General features: G+C 40.3%; 1 protein-coding gene across 8 annotated transcripts in view; it reads left to right on the top strand.

Annotated features, from left to right (window-relative positions):
* atp2b2 (ATPase plasma membrane Ca2+ transporting 2) overlaps nt 1-19,616 on the top strand; it is a 125,070-nt gene that overhangs the window by 55,025 nt on the left and 50,429 nt on the right. The gene's annotated exons all lie outside the window — the stretch shown is intronic.

The raw sequence follows: 19,616 nt of genomic DNA on the forward strand, positions 1-19,616 counted from the left end.
ATGTGCACTGCTGTGTATTGTGTGAGGGATCTCATGTTGAGGAATGTGATCTCCTACTATATGTTGAACGGATCAATTAAGATTGATGGCAGATCTTCATCATATTTAATTTTGCCCTTGTGAAGCACCTGGAGAAATGCGTAAGCACAGCATCAGAACAGCAGGCAGTGGAGGGAGTCCTGTTTGAAGGGACTAATGAAAATCATTCCTTGCCAGCTAGTCTTAGACCTCTTTAGTATGCATAGAAATCTCTCCGGACAGTTTAACCCCCCTCACTCACTCCCCCTCCCCCATGCAATCCGCCCACCCTCCCCTGTCATTCTCACATCCTGTCAGCCAATCAGCTATAGCCTTAATGAGGAGCAGGTCTCTGGGGCAACATGGTGGAGGTTTTGGCCATGTGGGTTGTGCTGTGGCATCTGCAAATGTGGACTGGGCATGAGTATAATTAGAAAGCAAAAAATAATAAATAGGAAACAGGTACAGCACCTGTTTCCTTTTGTTTTGTTTTTTGTTTCGGTTAAACAACTGGATAAGACGAACATGGCGGATATTTTCTGCTTTTCATCCTAACTGGTGAACGTTGGTGTATTTATAACACTGCTTTGCTTCACACAGAGGGTATTCAATGAAAACATGTGGAAACTGTACAAAAGCACAGCATGTGGTACCACAGAATCCCTGCATTTTACTGCATAACCACCTAAGCTATGTCATAATATCCTCTTTAGGTTATACAAATATTTATGCAGACATCTATTGTTAAAACAGCCCAACCTTTACTTTATCTACATATAGCATTAAAGTAGGATTTTATATTGCTTCATTTCAAGCTGCACCACAAGAAGCAGACAGAAAACAGACATGTCTAATAGCTTCATCCGTTATTGAATATTTATAACAGTGGTGAAATCATCCACCTCCCCTGATGTAGGGATCATTGATCAGTATTCATGTAGTGTCACCTATGTGACATCTGAGGTAACCTGTAACCTTATAGGCTGATAGTCACAGAAGATTGTGTTCCCTGATCTTCTCATCCAATAGCACCACTACTAGGTCAGCTGGTGGTAATACCTGCAGCAAGACAATGGCAGAGTAAACATAATTTAAGAGAATCTCAGAGTTGAATAAAGAGCAAAACAAATTGGATGAAAAAGAAGCAAAGCACTTATGAACACTGAGTAGGATAGGAGATGTGGTGCCTATTGCTCCTCACCATATTTGAAACATTAGTGTGAAACAATGCCTGCAGTGTTACAGCAATACTGAAATGAACTTGATTTGAACTAGCAATAAAATTATCATAACAGACATGAAATTATAATTTCATTTTCCCATTCTCATGAGCATCCTGATTAGATGCAGCAACATTACTTTTTCTCAGTGCGCTAAACGCTAATCCAAAATCACAGCCTGCAGACTTGCAATAAAACTTCCATCAAAGTAATTAAATGTAGAACATATAAACAGGACTATTGTAATTATTAAAATGCTTTCTGTTACTGGTAATCTGGTTTGTTTAACCCAGCATTTCGCCAGTACTACATTACATAATATCAAACTCAATGAATAGCATATGAAAATTTTCTTTTCTTATACAATGAGTAATAGTAATGTGAAACATTTTTTTAAACATTAGACATTCTAATATTAATTGTTTGCTAGTGTGTTTTTTGTGTTTTGATTTAAAACTACTGCCCTCAAATTACTCTGGATCACATTGCAAAATTATTGTTCTCTCTTATTGATATGCCCAATGGGTAAAATAAAGATAATAATCACAAAAAGAAGAAAAGAAATGAAAAAATATTGCTCTGAGAAGCAATTCAAAACATATGTAAATGTATTGCTCTACTGGCTGTGTTATTCAAAACACCCCAATCTCAAATGTGTGTGTGGCATTAATTATTTTGGCATTTATTGGCTTTCGAGAATGCTTTGTGTATTTTGTGCAGTACTCACTTGAATAAATCAGGTGTTTCCATATGATAGTTTGTCAAACCATTTAACAAGTCCCCTGGTTTTGGATGAGATCTTGTAAAGGCTCCTCTCCTCTCATCCCTGGCTATAATTATCAATTGTTATAATGAAGCTCTCACTGGAACATTCATAAAGTGGAAACTGAGTAATGGTAACTGGTGCTATTTGCATTAGTGATCCCAGGTGTTTGTTTTTATGTGTTGTGAGTCCCCTTGTGTGTTATGTGGTTGCTCCACATAACATATGTTACCTCAGAAATATGATCATGGTAATTATCCCTGAGGGTATTCAGTATTGCTTGCTGTCATCATGTGTGGCGTGTGTAAGGTGTATGTGTCCCAGGGGCCTGCATTTGATGGTAAGAGGCCCTGAATATGGTTGACCTATTAACCCCATATACTGTCACCCATACTAGCCCTTGCACATGATACTAACAGTTCATGAATGGTTATAGGCCATTATGCAGCATCAATGCATAATGGCTCTGTAAGCACAGAAATGCAACCAATGAAGGGGTTGCGCCCCTGACCGAATGCATTTAGAGTCAGCAGGCAGTCGGCTCCTGCTGACTCTACAGTACATAAAACTTTGGCAATGTTGGTATTGTAATGTGAGACTATATATCATCTCAGGATCATCTTTTGGATATCGTAATATGGCATTTTTTTTGGATTAAAGTGAAACTCTTGCCAAAATGCAATCTAGGCTCATTTTGTGATAGTATATGAGTCAAACCTTGGTGTAAAAGCATAATTACGATGAAAGAGGCACTTTTAAGATTGACCGTATTTTTTGTTTTTGGCTCAAACTTATTTTTAATGGGAGTGCATGCGGCACTTTTATGCTAGCATCAAAATCGCTATTTTTAAAACACTAAGAAGGCTCGACGCAACATGAAACCTCAGTCGTAGTATCACCAGGGTCTCTACACATAGCTCAACTGAACCACATACACTCTACCCAGATGACCTTCTTTACCCACTTGTTATATTTACAGGACAAATTGTATAAAAACAATCTCATCAAGTTAATATTTCAAGTACCAGTAGTCATCCCTACAGTATCGAATAGAATAGAACTGAAAACCGATGTTGAGGTATTTGGTCAAAAATACTGATATTTACAGCTCAGCCGCAGTATCTGGCAAACACTGTGTTTCCAAGCAGAGTAGTTGGTGAATGCGAGAGATTGAGTGCTACACTAGCTCCCACACTTGATACACATTATACACATGACTGCTATAAAGTCAGAGAATAACACATACAAAACAGTAGCCCTGATTTTGAAAATACATATATTTACATTATTAATGATGTAAACTTGATGATGTAAATTCCTAGAGCCTAACAAAGCTTCCATTCTTCCTTCCTTTCACACATTTCTTCAGGCATTACTACATCCACCAAGGATGTTGTGTTTTGACCAGTTTTGTCAGTTTGTTGGTTGATTGTTTTGTCAGCAGGATTACACAAAACTACAGAACTGATTTCCACAAAACTCAGATCTCAGTCAAAAATTGGGTGTTTTTTTTTATATTTTTAATGCATGAAACGCAAGGATCTTGATGAAAAATTAGGTGAATTTAGGTAGCTGGCATCTTTCTAATTAATTTGTTCAGTCCAAATGTTTCATGACCCCAATGGATGAATTCTCTACACTGAAAGGGGAGAAATCTAATACATACATGTATGTTAAAACATATAATGGAATTAAAATTGCATTTTTAGATCAGAATTGAAAGACGTATCATGACAATGACGATGATGATGGTAGTGATGATAATGGAATGAACGGTGATTAAGGGGCACATGTTATTCTATAACATGCTTGGATTCACTGTTCCTTACCCCTTAGTTTCTCAGTAGCCTGCTCTCTTGCACTATATACCTGGCCCCAGGATGTAGTTACCTATGTGCTGCCTTGTAGGTGACTGTGGGGTGAAGAAGGTAGCGTTTCCCTCAGGCGTTCAGCGGGTGAATGGCATGAGTCATTCAGGGGCCAGATGGGATGTCAAGCTACAGCTAAGTTTCAGAGAATCGACGGCAGGAAACTGCTCGATGCATGACCTGCGTCCCTTGATTTTGGAGAGGAGATGGTTGGTGGGTGCTCCCAGTGCAGCTGTGTTCTTATGAGACTGTACAGAGTTGCAGCAGATCGGTAGGTCATCCTCAGTAGGGGGGGGCAAGAAATTGAGAGAGAGTGCTCAGGGCAAAGCCGTTTCTCGAGGGTTGAGAGGATGAAGAGGTGCTTAGGGCATCGATAGTCTATAATGTTGTCAGAAAGGGAGGGCAGGAGGGTACTTAGTGAGCTTGTGCGGGAAAGGACAAGTAAATATAGATACATGTGGAAACCACATTATAACAAAAAGTCCATCCACTTCACAAAACTGTGATATTTTCATACAATGTGGACATGACTGCAGGTTTAAAATGAAGTTGTATTGAAATTGAAGCAGTGAATGTCTTAAATATGTCACTACAAACTTACACTAAATTTTAAATTATGCCAACATATCAGTTCTGAGATTTTTGTTACATGCTGTACTGTATGCATATTAGTGTTATCATCCCACCAGCACCCCTAAAAGACTGGCCTCATAACTGTCTAAGTATTTCTTTAGACCTTTCTTATAACTTCCAGTTCACTCTCTGCAGAGGTGCACATCAGTGTGACTTAACATGCAAAGTTGATGGAATGAAGGACTATCTCATGCATGCTGAAAGGAGATCGCACTATACTTATTATTACAGCAAGAACTGATTAGGCAATATGAATTCAGTCCATATTAAAATTCAGCAGTTTTTGTAATAACTTATATTATAGTCAGCCTAGGATTGTGATATTTTATTTCCGACCAACTATTCCTAAATTTCATATCCTCACCCTGGGCCCTTTTAGTATTCAGTACTTTTTCTTTGCCCTTTACAATATCACCAATTCTCATTTCAGTCTTCTTACTACCTCCACCCTCTTTCCAATTCCCCTTGGCCTCCATGTTCCCCTGATCCGACTCTCACACAACATACTGTACACATACCTCTACCACCACAGAGAACATCACCTTCCCCCAACCTCCAAAGGCAGTTGCACTCCAACACCTCCAACTGCGACTGATTTTGAAGTCCATAAGAGATGCTTATCAATGTCGTGACCTCACCAAAACATTAATAACCTTTACATCTCCACCTCTACTAGTCTCACATCCGCCATTTTCTTTTCTTCTTCACACCAAAGATGAAGTGAGAACAGTTATTTCAGGCTTGCATAGCTCTGAGAGTCTCTGTCTCTGTGTATTCAGTGGCATGTTGTTTGGGTTTGGATGGCTATAAAACTCACATAGTTAAATGATCAGTACACAAAATGAGCACCTCAAAAATATCTGCTTAATACATGTAAAATGTATGTGAAGGCAGTTACCTATGGCTCCCATGGTGCATTCTGCAAATAGGATGGGAATTGTTGTAAACTCTTTTTACAAACCATTTGTATGTATTTATATACATTAAGCAGCTTCAGTCGGTTTCACAGTGTGATGTTTGTTCTAAAGGTTCTCCAGGTGTGATTCACGAATGACTGAGCATCCCGCTACAACAGCAGCTGAGGCTAAATGAGTGTTTTGAAAGCAGAAAATAACATCATTCCTCAGAAAAATTGAATCACTTAAACTAATGGCCAAAACCTATAGAACTGTTAAATGATCGTATCTAGAATAGTGAAAGTTTTTTGGAAATGCATTTTCTCAGTCTAAGAAATAATATGGCAAATAAACCCATAGTAGATGCAAAACTGCCATTTTAGCACTTTGATTTTTGCATGAATTATGTAAGTAAGTGAGCCTCAGATGCTGGGAGGTAGATTTTGTTAACCTTGGTCAGAACCAGTCGACCATTTCATATCTTGAGGATAAGCTAAGCTAAGTGGCTTATGGCTCCAGTTACAGTACATATTTAGTATACAAGTGGCATCTATCCTGATCTTTAACTCTGTATTTAATCTTTATTTGTCAAATGAATCCTTTACAAATAAATCTTAAAATGGAAAATGGAAAATGGAAAAAATGTTTCCTCCCATTTTGCAACTCTATTATAGATATCGTCTCACTTATATTATCTCACTGCCGACCTACCTTTGTCCTGCCATATGTCTCATTCCTGTCCCCTCTAGACCTCCTCCTCATCAACCCATCCACCTGCCCCTACTCCTTCTCTCTACCTTCCATCCCACTGTTTCACCACACCTTACCTCTCCTATCTCTCCTTTGCTCCCATTTCTATTTTGGTGTGTTGGTCGGTCGCTGGTATCCCAGTGGGCCAGTGTACAGCGTAGCCTAAATAGACCTGCTCTACATCTATAACCTTCATCATCTCTCTTTTCTACTCTCACTCTAACAATGTAACACTGCTGGAAAAAGTAGCACACTGTTTCTAAACTTCTGTCAGTCCCTAAACTATATAGAAAAAAGATATGATCAGAATAAAGACTTAATATTTGTTTGACTTTGATTAAATATACTTTGTTGAGATAAAGACAATACATAACATAGACTTTCACAAGACAACAAATGTGACACAGCAGTTTCTTTGACAATGAGATGACTCACCTCTAGCCCCAGAGCACAGTAGGCTCTGAGAAGTGTGAAAAATATGTTGCAGAAATGCCGGTAACAATCAGTTGATTGAGGACAGTTGTGTTTACAGCAGATCCCTGAGGGCAGTGCACCTGAATTGCTTTATATGGCAGTAACAACGGGTGGATGGTGGCCCAATGATACATACGTGCTGCCTGTATTTCTCATGAGAGGATGTTATTGATGGTTCCTGTGCTAACAGCCGTCACTGAGGTGAACACTTGACTTGTTTATACAAATTTGACTCGATTCCACACACACCAACTATAGGCCCTAAATGTCTGCACAAACTCAGACACATCATCGTGACTCACATACTGTGCGACTCTATTGATCTGTAAACAGCGGTTTGGATGTTTGCATCAATTTTGTCTTTTGTGACATTGATGTCAAGGACACAGATGAAGTGATTTGTGTGTGAGTGTGTGTGTGTGTCTGTTTGTGTGTGTGTGTGTGTGTGTGTGTGTGTTTGTGTGTGTGGTTGTGCAGAAAATGTAGGCAGAGAACAACAAGGGCAACATTTGACACATTGGGAAACTTTTTTTCTATTCTACTGTTACCCGCTCCTGCAGGTATAGTTGTCCTGTCTACATATAATTGTAGTTCCTCCTGTAATATAAAGACTGTGCTACGATTGCTCTTCCCATTCCTCCTACATATCTCACTCGCTGCATTTTGTACTGCTCCCATGACAAGGCCTTTATGAAATCTATACATAACTCAGGAAACTGTTTGCCCCACGCTTCTGTCATCCGCCTCTTCACTCCCTCCCTCTTCTTCTTTCCTTCTCCCTCTACCCTCTCTGTGACTACAGAGTCTGATTGAAACACCTCTCCTGCTCCCCCAATTTCTCTTTCCTTTCCTTTTAATTTTTCTTCATTCACACCCAGCGTCTGCCTGTGTTCCCCATAATATTTTGTTTATCCCTCCCTTGAAATAAAGTACACATTCCCGTCTGGGTGCTTCTGCATTTCTGCACCTTTCTTTCCTCCTCTTTCCTCCGTTCTGTTCATCTATTTGTCCCTCATCCCATGTCTCCTCCTTGCTCTCTTTCTTTTCCTGCCTCCTTCCATCCCTCCCTCCCTGATGATCATACTTATCGCGTCCTCCAGTCGCAGCACCACAAGCGCGTTCCCTTCTGACGCAGTCTATTTAATCTCTGTCCCACAAGGGATCTCTCACATGGAGCAGTCGTCTCTTTAATAAGGACAATTTCTCCTGCTCTGCAACTCCACTCTTCCTTCTCCTCCTCCTCCTCCTCCTCCTCCTCTGCTTCTCTCCTCTCTGCCCTCCCCTCTCCTCCCTTCCCCTAGTGACTCTGTAAAAGGGATGGAAGAGGTAGAAAAGAGAGAGCGAGTGAAATACGAGGCAGTGAAGAAGAGAGAGAGAGATGGCTCTCAGAGGACAGATTATAAATGATACACAGCCATTTTGCTCTGTGAAGGAGCAAAACCACATCGTGGGCAGAGACACACACACAAATACACACCACTACTCACACAGGTGACTCTTCTGTAGTGTAGTAGCAATGACCTTGAGGCAGGCTTAAGCAGGGTTGTGGCACAGTAGTCAATCACTCTGCAATAGCACTCTATCTGCAATATTAAGAAGATTAAGCAGGGAAAGGAATGTGCTAATGTGCTGAAGCGGTTCAGCTAATAATGTACATGTCTTTGGTATGTCTTTAAAGAAGCCTGTCTTCTACCATTGATCTTTACATGTACAATCCACAGCACTCTCAAACTATAGCCATGGTGACTAACCATTTAGTGTTCTGTATATGTGTTTTCACCTGCTGCTGATGTCTGACTCTCTGTCAGGCTGCATGCCTCTCGCGTCGCCTGCCACGTCCTGTCATCCCTGCAGTCTTGGTTTTGGTCAGAGCCCTTGTATCACCTCTACTCTACATCCCCTGTTGTCAAACTGACTTTCTGTCAGTCTTGGAGGCTGTATCCAGTCCCTCTGATCTACTTTAAGTTCCAGAAAACATGAAGCCAAATGCCCCTTTAAGAATAATTTACTATACTCACGTTTGAATCTGCGAGCTTGATAGCCTACTGCATAAAAGCCTCCACCCTTCATCAATGATGTGCAGAATTGATGTAAATAGGAAGTCAGGAGAGCGTCCACCAGCTGACAATCCACAAGGTTATTTAGGCCATGCTGAATTAAAAAACAAAAAAACATTTATAAAGTTGTTAATGACAACTGACAAACCCTTTGTATGCCTTACTACAAAGTATGCTGCAAAGCAGTGCCAATTTCTTAATGCGGCATAATACAAAAAGATGAGCAGGTGTAGGGAAAAAAATAATAATGGCTTGCGAACATTTCCACTGGGAAGTGTTTTGAAGTGCAACCACTTCTCAGATGCTTAGGCTTTTATACCAGGGTTTGATTACTGTCTCTGGAGAAGTACACTGTGGGCTGGTTTCCCAGACAGGAATTAAACAAGGTCTTGGACTAAAACAACATTTATATCCATTAGATGTTCACGGAAATGCATCCCTAGTCTAGAACGAGCCTAATTTCTGTTTCAGAATTTAGCCTTTAATGTACAAATTCTCTGAATCATGTACCACTCTTCATCAGTAGTGGTATTTGTGCAGTACATTAAGTGCATGTGCAAACTTTCTTCTATTAAATCACATCTTGTCAGAAAGGCTGTCACACATGCACATTCACAGACACACACACAAATCACACACGCACGCAGATTGTGGACATGGCCGGCAGTGAAGTCAGCTGTCCCAAGAGATGCCTGACTGAATTAAGAGGACAGATGCCAAAAACCAGACTCTATTGGCTTTCTACCATGGAGCCTGGTGCTGACTCACAACAGTGCACAGTATGTCTGCCCATGTGAGTGAATAGTACAATGTACTGAAAGAGTACGCACTACATGTGGTTGCCATGGTAGATTCCAGAAATGAAACTGAGTGTAAAGCAACCCAGTGCTGACAAAAATCTATATGTACTCAGTGGAATTTCCCTGGGAGTCTAAGGGTGTAAAGAAACGTTAACCTCCACCAAGACAGGACAGGCCATAAATTGAAGATACTGCTGAATTTTGTGTTTTCAGTGCAGTGATCCTCCCCTTTTGTCATTATTTTTATATCGGACTACTCTTGCTTTGAATTTGGAGATTGTAAAGCATTGTTTTCAAGACTAGAAAATAAAAATGTTCATACCCCAAATGTAGTGTTGGCAGTTGGGGAATAGCATTTTACTCAAGGGTTCTTGAGGGACGGGAGAGGACAGTTCTCCCCAACCACCACAAGCCCTACTTCTCCACCAAGTTTTCTGTGGCTATCTCATTATTTTAGCTCCTGCCTGCCTGAAAAAACATTCCTTTAGTGAATAGTGAATAGTTCAAAAATACAGTGTCATAGACTGACATCTCCAAAAGCTCTTCAGTCCCAGGTTGCTGTCATACATCTAAATCCAGCTCTTGTCCTCTGAAATGTCCTGTATCTGAACTGGCTGCTGGAAGCCAGGACTATGGATAGCAAGTTGACAGGCGTGGTGATGCTTTTAGCTGAATATGCAGAGTCCCAGGCTATAACTGGCTTGTTTCTCTCCATGTCAGCTCTTTTCCTGAGTTGACCCCTCTCCTCTCTCTTCTCCCGCTGTGGGGCAGAACAAGGGTGGTACCACTGCTGCCAACACAGACAGACAGCATTTCCTTCTCAAGGGCACATATTCCAAACAGTCTTGGACCAGATCCAGCCCTGTGTTGCTCAAGGGGGCAAAACAGCTTTCTCTCAACTTTGAGTTTCAGCATACTGTAGAGGAAAATAATCCATATCATCACAGCAAAGCTGTGATCTGTTCCAAAAGAGGAACAGAGACATGGATACTGCTTTGTTCTTATGGAAAATGTTACTGTTTTTGTTTTTTGTATTCACTAAATACACACAGTCTAGTCAGTTTAGATATGAAAACATCTTCACCAGGAAAATTTTACCCACAACCCTTGATTAAAGTAATTGAGTATTTACTCAAAAATACCTCATAGTTGGAGTATAATTATAATTAAACCCTATAATTCTGGGTGCATACACTGATGTTGGGGTTTTCAACAGGTGAAATATGCATTCTGTATGTTCTAAGCACTGTATTGTAGGCAACTGGACTTGCTTCAGTTTCTTGAAGACATTTCACCTCTCATTCAGTTCTAAGTAACTGGTAGGTAGTTGCAGGCTTCAAACCCTGTGTGGGTGTGTCCTTACAGAGTCGTTATACCACATGTTAGCTGTTGACCTGACTGGCATTCATGTAGGTTGTTAGGGCTGGTTGGGTCCAGGTGTGAATGGGTGCTAAGCTGTCTGGGAGTCAACTCAAGACAGCATTGTCAGTGGATGGTAAGAAGTGTTGTAGGCCACCCGCTCAATGATGGTGATTTGATAGATGGATTCTTTCAAAGGAATGTCCCATCTTCTTCAGATGTAATTGGACAGCAGAGTCGTGACCTCAGGAGTTGTGCCATTCACTTATAGAGGGGTTGTTTTCTTTCACATATGTGCAAATCTGTGTAATCCTGGCCCTATTGAGCAGCATAAACTACATTACTCTGCTAATGCCAGGGTGTTTTATCCTTAGGGTGGAAAAGCTTCCTCCTCAGTGTGTTACTGGGTTTGAAGTGAACAGGGATGTGGTGTTTATTGAAAATCTTGAGTTTCTCAGATATTCCTGTTACATAAGGAATGTCAAAACAATGTTTTACCATTCTCTTCCTCTCTGTCTGCTTTGGATCTGGATTCAGGGTTTAAACCCTGCAACTACCCACAAGTTAGTTTGAACTAAAGAAGCCTCTTATATGTGAGGTGAAACATCTTCAAGAAACTGAAACAAGTTCAGTTGCCTATCATATTGTGCTCAAAATGACCATGACCTGCAGGACTGAGAATCTTCACCAATGTTTTGCATTCTGAGGTAGTATTTTTGAGCTAGTATTACAGAAACAAACAGTCAACAAGTTTATCCACAGATTATTGTCTTTGTGATGGGAATTGTTTTAACTATTTTCAGACATCTATATAACAAATGATACATAGATGAATCACACAATTGCAGGCCTTTTAATCCTGTAATATCCAGCTTGTCTTCCAGTCTATTGCAAATATTGCACCATTGCAACAAGCACAAGTATTTGCAGGGCATTAATATGACCCTGCAAACACCGACTGACTACGTTAGCCTTACATGAGTGGCATATGGAAAAATCAATTGTGCTGAACACCATGTAAGTACATCTGGTTCATGTCAGGAATATTAAAGGAGATGCATCCATTTGTTCAGCAGATGGAACTTGTTCAGACGGGGTTTCATGGGCTCAGTCACATTACAGTTCAGTCAAAATGCTTGGCACATGAACGGATCAATAAACCTTCAGCTCTCCACTGTAATTTCCATGCAGTGTTAGTGTTTGTAAACTCTGATTGCAAAAATGTGTTGAATGATTGAAAGACTATTTTTATTCTATGATATAATCACTTAAGACATTAGGCATTGATGTTCAAATATGTTGACAAACTTACATTCAATAATGCTGTTGTGCTATTGTAATTACTGTTAAATTTACCACACAGTGATCAGCACCTCTCTTGCTGTACCCCAAACAGTGTGTTTTCCTTGCAGTTCCAAGCAGACAGACAATAAGGGACACATTAGTGTGTAGATTTCCCTTACCTGTCATGATTATTTCATGACTCTCTGTGGTAGTTTGAATTTTAATAGCTGTCCCTATTGTGTCCAGAGCTTATCTGAGCCCCTGGGCGAAACCAGAGACTGACACCCAGATGGGAGACAGCAGATAGAGCACTGTCACTCTCCCTTTCAGCCTCTTGGCCCTGAATGCGCTCCCTTTTCACTCCCAAGGGGGGGAGGGTTGGCTGAGCGTCTACTGAGCAGTTGAAAATGTTTGTGTGCAGGCATGAGGGAAAATACAAGCTTCTAATCGAAATGTTTGGCACAAGCCACAGAGCCACAATGTCAGGTTTATGTTAATAGCATTGTTGAAATTTAGATTTTTACTTTTCAATGAACACCTAACTGGGGGATTATTTAGTGTGAACCAATAACTTTTGATTCAGATTCAATGATTTACTTATTTGGAGTGTATATTAATTTATCAGACATTAAAAATAGTTGTGCAAATTGTTTTTATTTTTTCACAAAATGACAGCTACAGATGTCCTTAGTGAATAAAAAAACATTTTTATTCATTCTCATATTTTGACTCCATACCAATCTATTTTTCATCACGGCTTTTATGAAGTAAATCAAAATGTTATATCAGTGACATTTCGTATGTGGTTAGATGGGCTGGCTGTAAAACAAATAGGAATCGACTGAATTTATGTTTACTGGGCACTGAGTTGAATAACATTGATGACTAGATGAATGAAAGACTAAGTGCTGATGGATGGATTGAAGAATGTGGGGACGTATGGTCAGATTGGTTGATTGATTGAGTGAATGGTTGAACAGGCTGGAATTACAGGATGAGGTAACTGACCCAGTTACACTTTGCCCTTATCACTAAGCAGCTGTGTCTAAACACGCTCACCACTCTCACTATCTCTTTCTCTTTCTTTGCCACAAACACACGTGTGCACACACACACACACACACACACACACACACACACACACACACACACACACACACACACACACACACACACACACACACACACACACACACACACACACACACACACACACACACACACACACACATCTCCCCACACACGGAGGCTGTAAACAGATGTCTCATTAATGTTGTGTCCACATCTAGGGCAGTTGGGCCAGCTAACATTACAGTGTTTGAGGTTTGGATGGTGGAGCAGATGAAACTAAGTGACTCATAAATTCAGTAAGAGAATCATATTTTCTCCATTGTTTTTCACTTTAGACTACTTACAGTAGGTTGAATAAGCACATTTACACACACACACACACACACACACAGATGCGTGAGCACAGTTGTTTCCACAAATGATTCTGACACAATTTTCTAGGGACAGCATCTCTTACGAACATCATTTCTTGTCAAGGCTCCTGCTAACCCATTTTTGACTGGTCAGGCGACAGGAATTTTAACTCCAAGAGAAAAATGAGAGTGCTTGGTTTGATGCAATAGATCTCCCTATTACATTACATAATAATAATAATAATAATAATAATAATAATAATAATAATAGTAATCATACATTTTATTTGATGGCGCCTTTAAAATAAAAGCATAAAATAACATCAAACATTATTAAAACCAAATATTGACCAAAAAAAAAAGTATAGTGCACAGTGACCAGTCAGAGTGAGTATGCCAGTTTGAACAGGTGGGTTTTGAGTTTGGATTTGACTGTTGTGATGGAGTCTGACTGTCTTATGTGTGGGGGGAGGGGGTTCTATAGTCTGGGTGCTGAGCAGCTGAAGGCTTGGGCACCCATGGTACTGAGGTGGGATGGTTAGCGGTCCAGCAGAGGTTGAGCGGAGGGTGCGAGAGGGGCTGTATTCCTCTATGATGATGGGAGGGGCTGGGGTGTGTTGTGATTTAATGAGGGTGGATTTGGAGCCAATGAGCATGGCCTCATGGCCCTTGTCAGAAAAGAATGACATGGCAAAGAGGCTTGATCTAAATATGATTCATTCTGCAGCCCTAATGCACACACGCACGGTGTATTTAAATGTGGGTCACATGCACCCACACGGGCACCCTGGACGTCACCTATGCACACAGTTTTAACACGATGATAGCTGTTTCATGAATTTTGATAAGGACCATATGCACCAAAGCCTTTGCTCTAAATGAGTCACTGTCAGCTTGTTTCTGATTTTCTCTTCCGTGCTGCTCTTGATGTGCTACTTGCCAGGCCTCCAAAAAAGATTTCCAAGAGGTGTAAATTAACCCTTGGGGGATTCAAACTCTATCATATGAGCAGCACACACCAGCCACATCTATGAGTTTATGTGTCATTGTGTGTTTCTTGCATAACATTACATAATCAGCTTTTTTTTCACAACATTATAAAATGCAAGGAGAATTGCCATAGAAACAAAAGAGCATGTGTGCTTCAGGTCAGAAAATAATAACTTGTAAATTCAAGTGGGATGCATTTCTTAGTGTTTTAAACCTAAAGTCTTCATCTAGCTGTCTCAGCACAATGTGTTTGCCAGTACATAAGTATACTTTATATGCAGTATATAATATAGAGTAGGAATAAAAAGTAATAATCAGTTATCCGGTGGAGAGTGGCATGTCTGTTTGTGTGTGTGTATGAGAGAGAGAGAGAGCTGTGAGCTGCGTTCTCTCACTCCACTCGCTTGCATGAGTCAGACTCAAAGAGCACAGTGCGTGACAGCAAAACTCACCCACTTGTACAGCTGCCCCCACAAACTCTCACACACACACACACACACACACACACACACACACACACACACACACACACACACAATTGCATATATTTCCACATACATTTAATTTAGGCTGTTGGGAGACGATTAAAAACTGCGAAGCATTTCAGCCTTTTTATAGAAAACACCAATTATGCAGCATCTTAAAAGAATGTAGGTTCTTGTTTGTCCTGATAAAGAAAGAACTGAAAAAACAAGACCAAATGGTGCTCTAAGTGGTCAGCTGGTAGCACTGTCAAAATAAAAATGATTAAGCTTTGGATGTCCGCCATGTTCAAACGTGACAAAATCCTCATGCCTGCCTGGCGATGGTTGTTAATAATGAAGCCCACACTACATTATAACACCATCAAACTATTTTTTTTGTTTTCATCGTTTGCTTGACAGACACCAATAAATTACTTGTTTAACATTTAAACCCAAACACAATCTCCATTCTACTTAGACTCTCTCCCTTTTTATACTAGGTCATCTGACATTTATGTGTTATTTGTATGCATTGATTTTCCTTACAACTTAATTGGAAAGATTGGTGAATCACCTGCGCTCAAAATTGGACTTTACGGTATGTATTGCAGGAAATACTGAAGTCAGGTTTTTTGTGCACAGATTATAGTGACTGGGCTGCTGAAATAGTCAAACGGGTAATGGGTAATTTTCATGTAAAAGCAGCAACCTTGCTACTGATTCTGTTTCCGGAGTTTGATTTTCTTAAATATAACACAGTAGCCCTGCAATATTATGACAGTAGTCATTTTTGTTGTGAAAGCGTAATAGGTTGCTATATGGTGTCATACACATATGAACATTCACACACACACAGTACATGCATGATGAGAAGGACATGGTGTCAGAAAGCTCAGTGTCACTTTCCAGTCCATTACCTCTTAGATGGGCCTGTTCATAGGGGAATAAATGATAGATCCGTGTGTGTGTGTGTTTGTGTGTGTGAGCATGCATTTGTGAGCGTGACCCTATGACTTCTCATGAGATGAGAATTTCTCAGTTGTTTGTTTACGTACAGTACACTATGTTTTGCTACACTGATGTAACATTAGCTCGTCCTCATAGACAGAGCATGCGTGCCTTCATGTAATTATAATCCTGATGGGATGTGGAACGTATTGAGAGTCACCACGCAAAACCACATTGTTAAGCTGAGCAAAGCAATTCATCTTCAAAGTAAAGACAACACCAAATAAGACAGCGCTAAAATAAAACTAGAATAACCCTCAATGAACACGTGACAGAGGTTGAAACACCCCTTTCATGCTGTTTTAAATGCTGCAATAACATCAACCCCCTGCTGTGTCCCCCAAAACATCCAGCCCAACCATGATTAAGTGAGAAAAGGGGGCTTCCTTTGTTTAATTAGGCCTTCATCTAACAGTGAGTGGACCTGCTGTGCTGCTGGGTGTGCCCACCCACCGCCATCACCCAAAGATTCAGTTACATTCCCCACCATCTTGTTCAAATAAAGCTGTTATTTGACTCTTACCAGAGTGGAGTTTAATAACTCCAATCCAGTTTTCTCCAGATGTTGCCCCACCTCATTAATTGCAATCAAATGTGTGTAAAATTTGTATGATACGTTTGTATGTGACCTGGCTTTAAGTTATCCTAACGTGCCAGATGGTTTGTTTCACACAACCATCTGGGAAGTTGTCTTTGGAAATTGCCTGGAAAAGAGAAGGTTAAAAAAATAAGCTGATTATCTGACAAACATGATCTAGCAAATCCTGGTGCCTCACAGTTCCTCACAAGGCGAGTTCAGAATACCATTTGATGTGGATGTCACAGAGTTCTCTTTGCTGGAAGCAGAGGCTGTAGTTTATTTACACAGAGATCATGCAAATACAGCTGCAACGAAGACCCCTCTGTACACAACCCACGTATATCAACACAGGCCAGATTAATGCTGCAGAGGTACCACCCCATAGTATGGTTTTAGATAACATCTCATAAGCAAAAGAGGCCTAACATGCTGAACCTCAATAATGATAATAATAATGATAATGATAATGAAACGATTTTCTCGAATGGCCACTTCAAGCTGGCTCTAAAAGTGAATCAATCCTTATTAGGTCCCATGTTAAAATGCCTAACTGAACTGCATAAACAAACATGTTTACAGACTGGTACAAAAACAATTATGGTCTCCGTAGCTGATTTCCCTGTTCATGACAGACAGAAGAGGTGAATTTGTATGGGATTTAATAATTTAGATAATATTGAAGTTTCCCCTTAGCCAATTCAAGTCACTGATCCTGACCCCTGGGCCATAGCTGTGGTATTGATGCCTTTTGGAGAATTTGGTCTTGCAAATACTGGACAAATTATGTGGTTTGCTCAGTGGTTAATTAGACATACAGGCTGGAGTTGAGGGACAGATGCTGGTGTTTTGGATTCACAAGCAACCCTGTTAGCATTTACCAGCAGACAGCTACTTGAGAGTATAGGTGGTTTCAGACGTCTGGAAGAATCAACCTGAGTCGAGTTTATTTTTCCAACTTTTGGGGTGTGTACAGAGAGCTCCAGAGCAGCTGAAATTCTCTGTAATTAACAGTAACTCATTCCCATTTCAGTTGCTAAATTATGTCTGTGTACTTTATGAAAGTACAAAGGTGATGGGGGGAACAAAAAAACACTGGAGGATAACAGGAAAAGCTGCAGTCTCCGGTGTGGCTGACTTTAGTTGGAAGCCAAACTGAATACAAACACAGACACAAAGATCCTTGATGCCTGCTTGTACTCACTATCTCAGGCAAATCTTGCTTTTTGGAATCAAAAAACTGCAGTCAAACTCGCCTTAGTAACTCAAACAAACACAAATGATCCCAAGATCACTCCAATGAGAATAATTCAAAGTGAAAGTTGCCCCTGTGTGAACAGAAAAAAAAATTAACCTGGTAGCTTCCAACTAGGTGGTTGTGTTTCAAGCTTTATCAGGCACTGCCAAGATGGTGACAGCTGGAGCCACTCACTTTAATATTCACTGGCCCCTCAAAAAACCAATGAGTGACACGTAAAGCAACATTGTCGACCTCAAGGTTGAAGTTGGCGTCAGGCAGCATTTGCCCAACAATAATACTGGCATAACAGTGCAATGACAATCATTTACTGTCCCTGATACATGGCAGATAAATGGATCCTTGGAGGGTTAATTTGCAGACATGTTCATGTACTGTTCTTCTTCTGTGAGTCAGATGATAACTGCAGAATAACAGCGGTACAATCCTTCCTTGAACAAGTTGTGTAAAAGGAGCAAGGGGAGTGCCATGTCATACATGGGTGAGCAAATCTAAACTTTGCAGGTGACATGACTGGACATAAAGCTGTTTTTCACCTTCCTCTCTCTCTCTCTCCCAGGTGTTATGAATGCCCTGACATATTTTTTTTTCTATGCTCTGTAGTTGTTGTAAAGCTCCATATTGTCTCTGTTTCTAAAAAGCAGTACCTTTAAGCATACAAGTAATTAAGTTCCAACAACAACAACAACAATATCCATCAATGTACAGTGCCAAAAACAAATGTACAGGCAGATATCAAAGTCGTACAGCTGGAACAAGGACAACAAGTACATCGCTCACGTGAAAGCATCCAGTGCTTTCTTTCCCTGAGCTAGCACCACAATAATAATGTATGCATTGCTGTAATATCTGTTTTTTGTAACAAACACAAACCCTCCACTTGCATAGCATAACCCAAAAAGCATGGGAAGGTTTTAGTTTTTGCTGTTTATTTCCTTCTATTGTCTTTGTTAGCACCTTCCTGATAATTTTTTCACACTCCTCTCATCCCACTCCCCTCCCTATCCATGTCATTTACTTATAACTTATACTTTCAACATCATCCTTAACAACATCTGCCCTTCTCTACTATATTCTGCCTTGTTCGCACAGTTACAAAGCGTCTTTTATGGGATAAAATGGTGCCATTATGATGGAGGTCATTCTCAAGGACGCTGTGACACATTTCTCCATCACTCTGTCTTCTAATAAGAGCTTGATAATTATCCACCTTTTAGCTGCTGATGGGTTATTATTCATAGAGTTACTCTACATCCAGCCTCCCCTCTTTCTCTGCTTCGGTCCATGTCTTCCTTTCTCTTTTTCTCACTCTCTTGTGCTCTCGGAGTCACACCTCAACACTCTGTGTCTTCCCTCTTTATTCTCTTTCTTCTTTTAAAATGGTGAATGCTGAGCCTACATATTGAGGCTATTGATTTGCTGCTGGAAAAGCATCAAAAGTTAGCGTCGTTATGATGATGATCATCATCATCATCGTAGAGCCCTGTTGCCATGGTGACTTGTTTTGGACACTGTGGCACACAGGATTGTGAGGGGGGAAAATAAGTTCAGACAGGCAGGCAAGAAGACGTAAAACCAAACAGGGAGGAAATACAGATGCTGTTTGTACCATACCATACCATACCATTCATTCATACCATTATGTGAAGATTTTCTTTGAAAAATATAAATGTGATGTGTTTGCAGCTCCATAATGACACATATATTTTCCAAGGACATTTGAAGGTCATCACATCATTTCATTCATCACTGTCTTTTCTTTGTTGGTACATA

Source organism: Acanthopagrus latus, chromosome 6 (genome assembly GCF_904848185.1).
Source record: "Acanthopagrus latus isolate v.2019 chromosome 6, fAcaLat1.1, whole genome shotgun sequence".
NCBI classification, from domain to species: Eukaryota; Metazoa; Chordata; class Actinopteri; order Spariformes; family Sparidae; genus Acanthopagrus; species Acanthopagrus latus.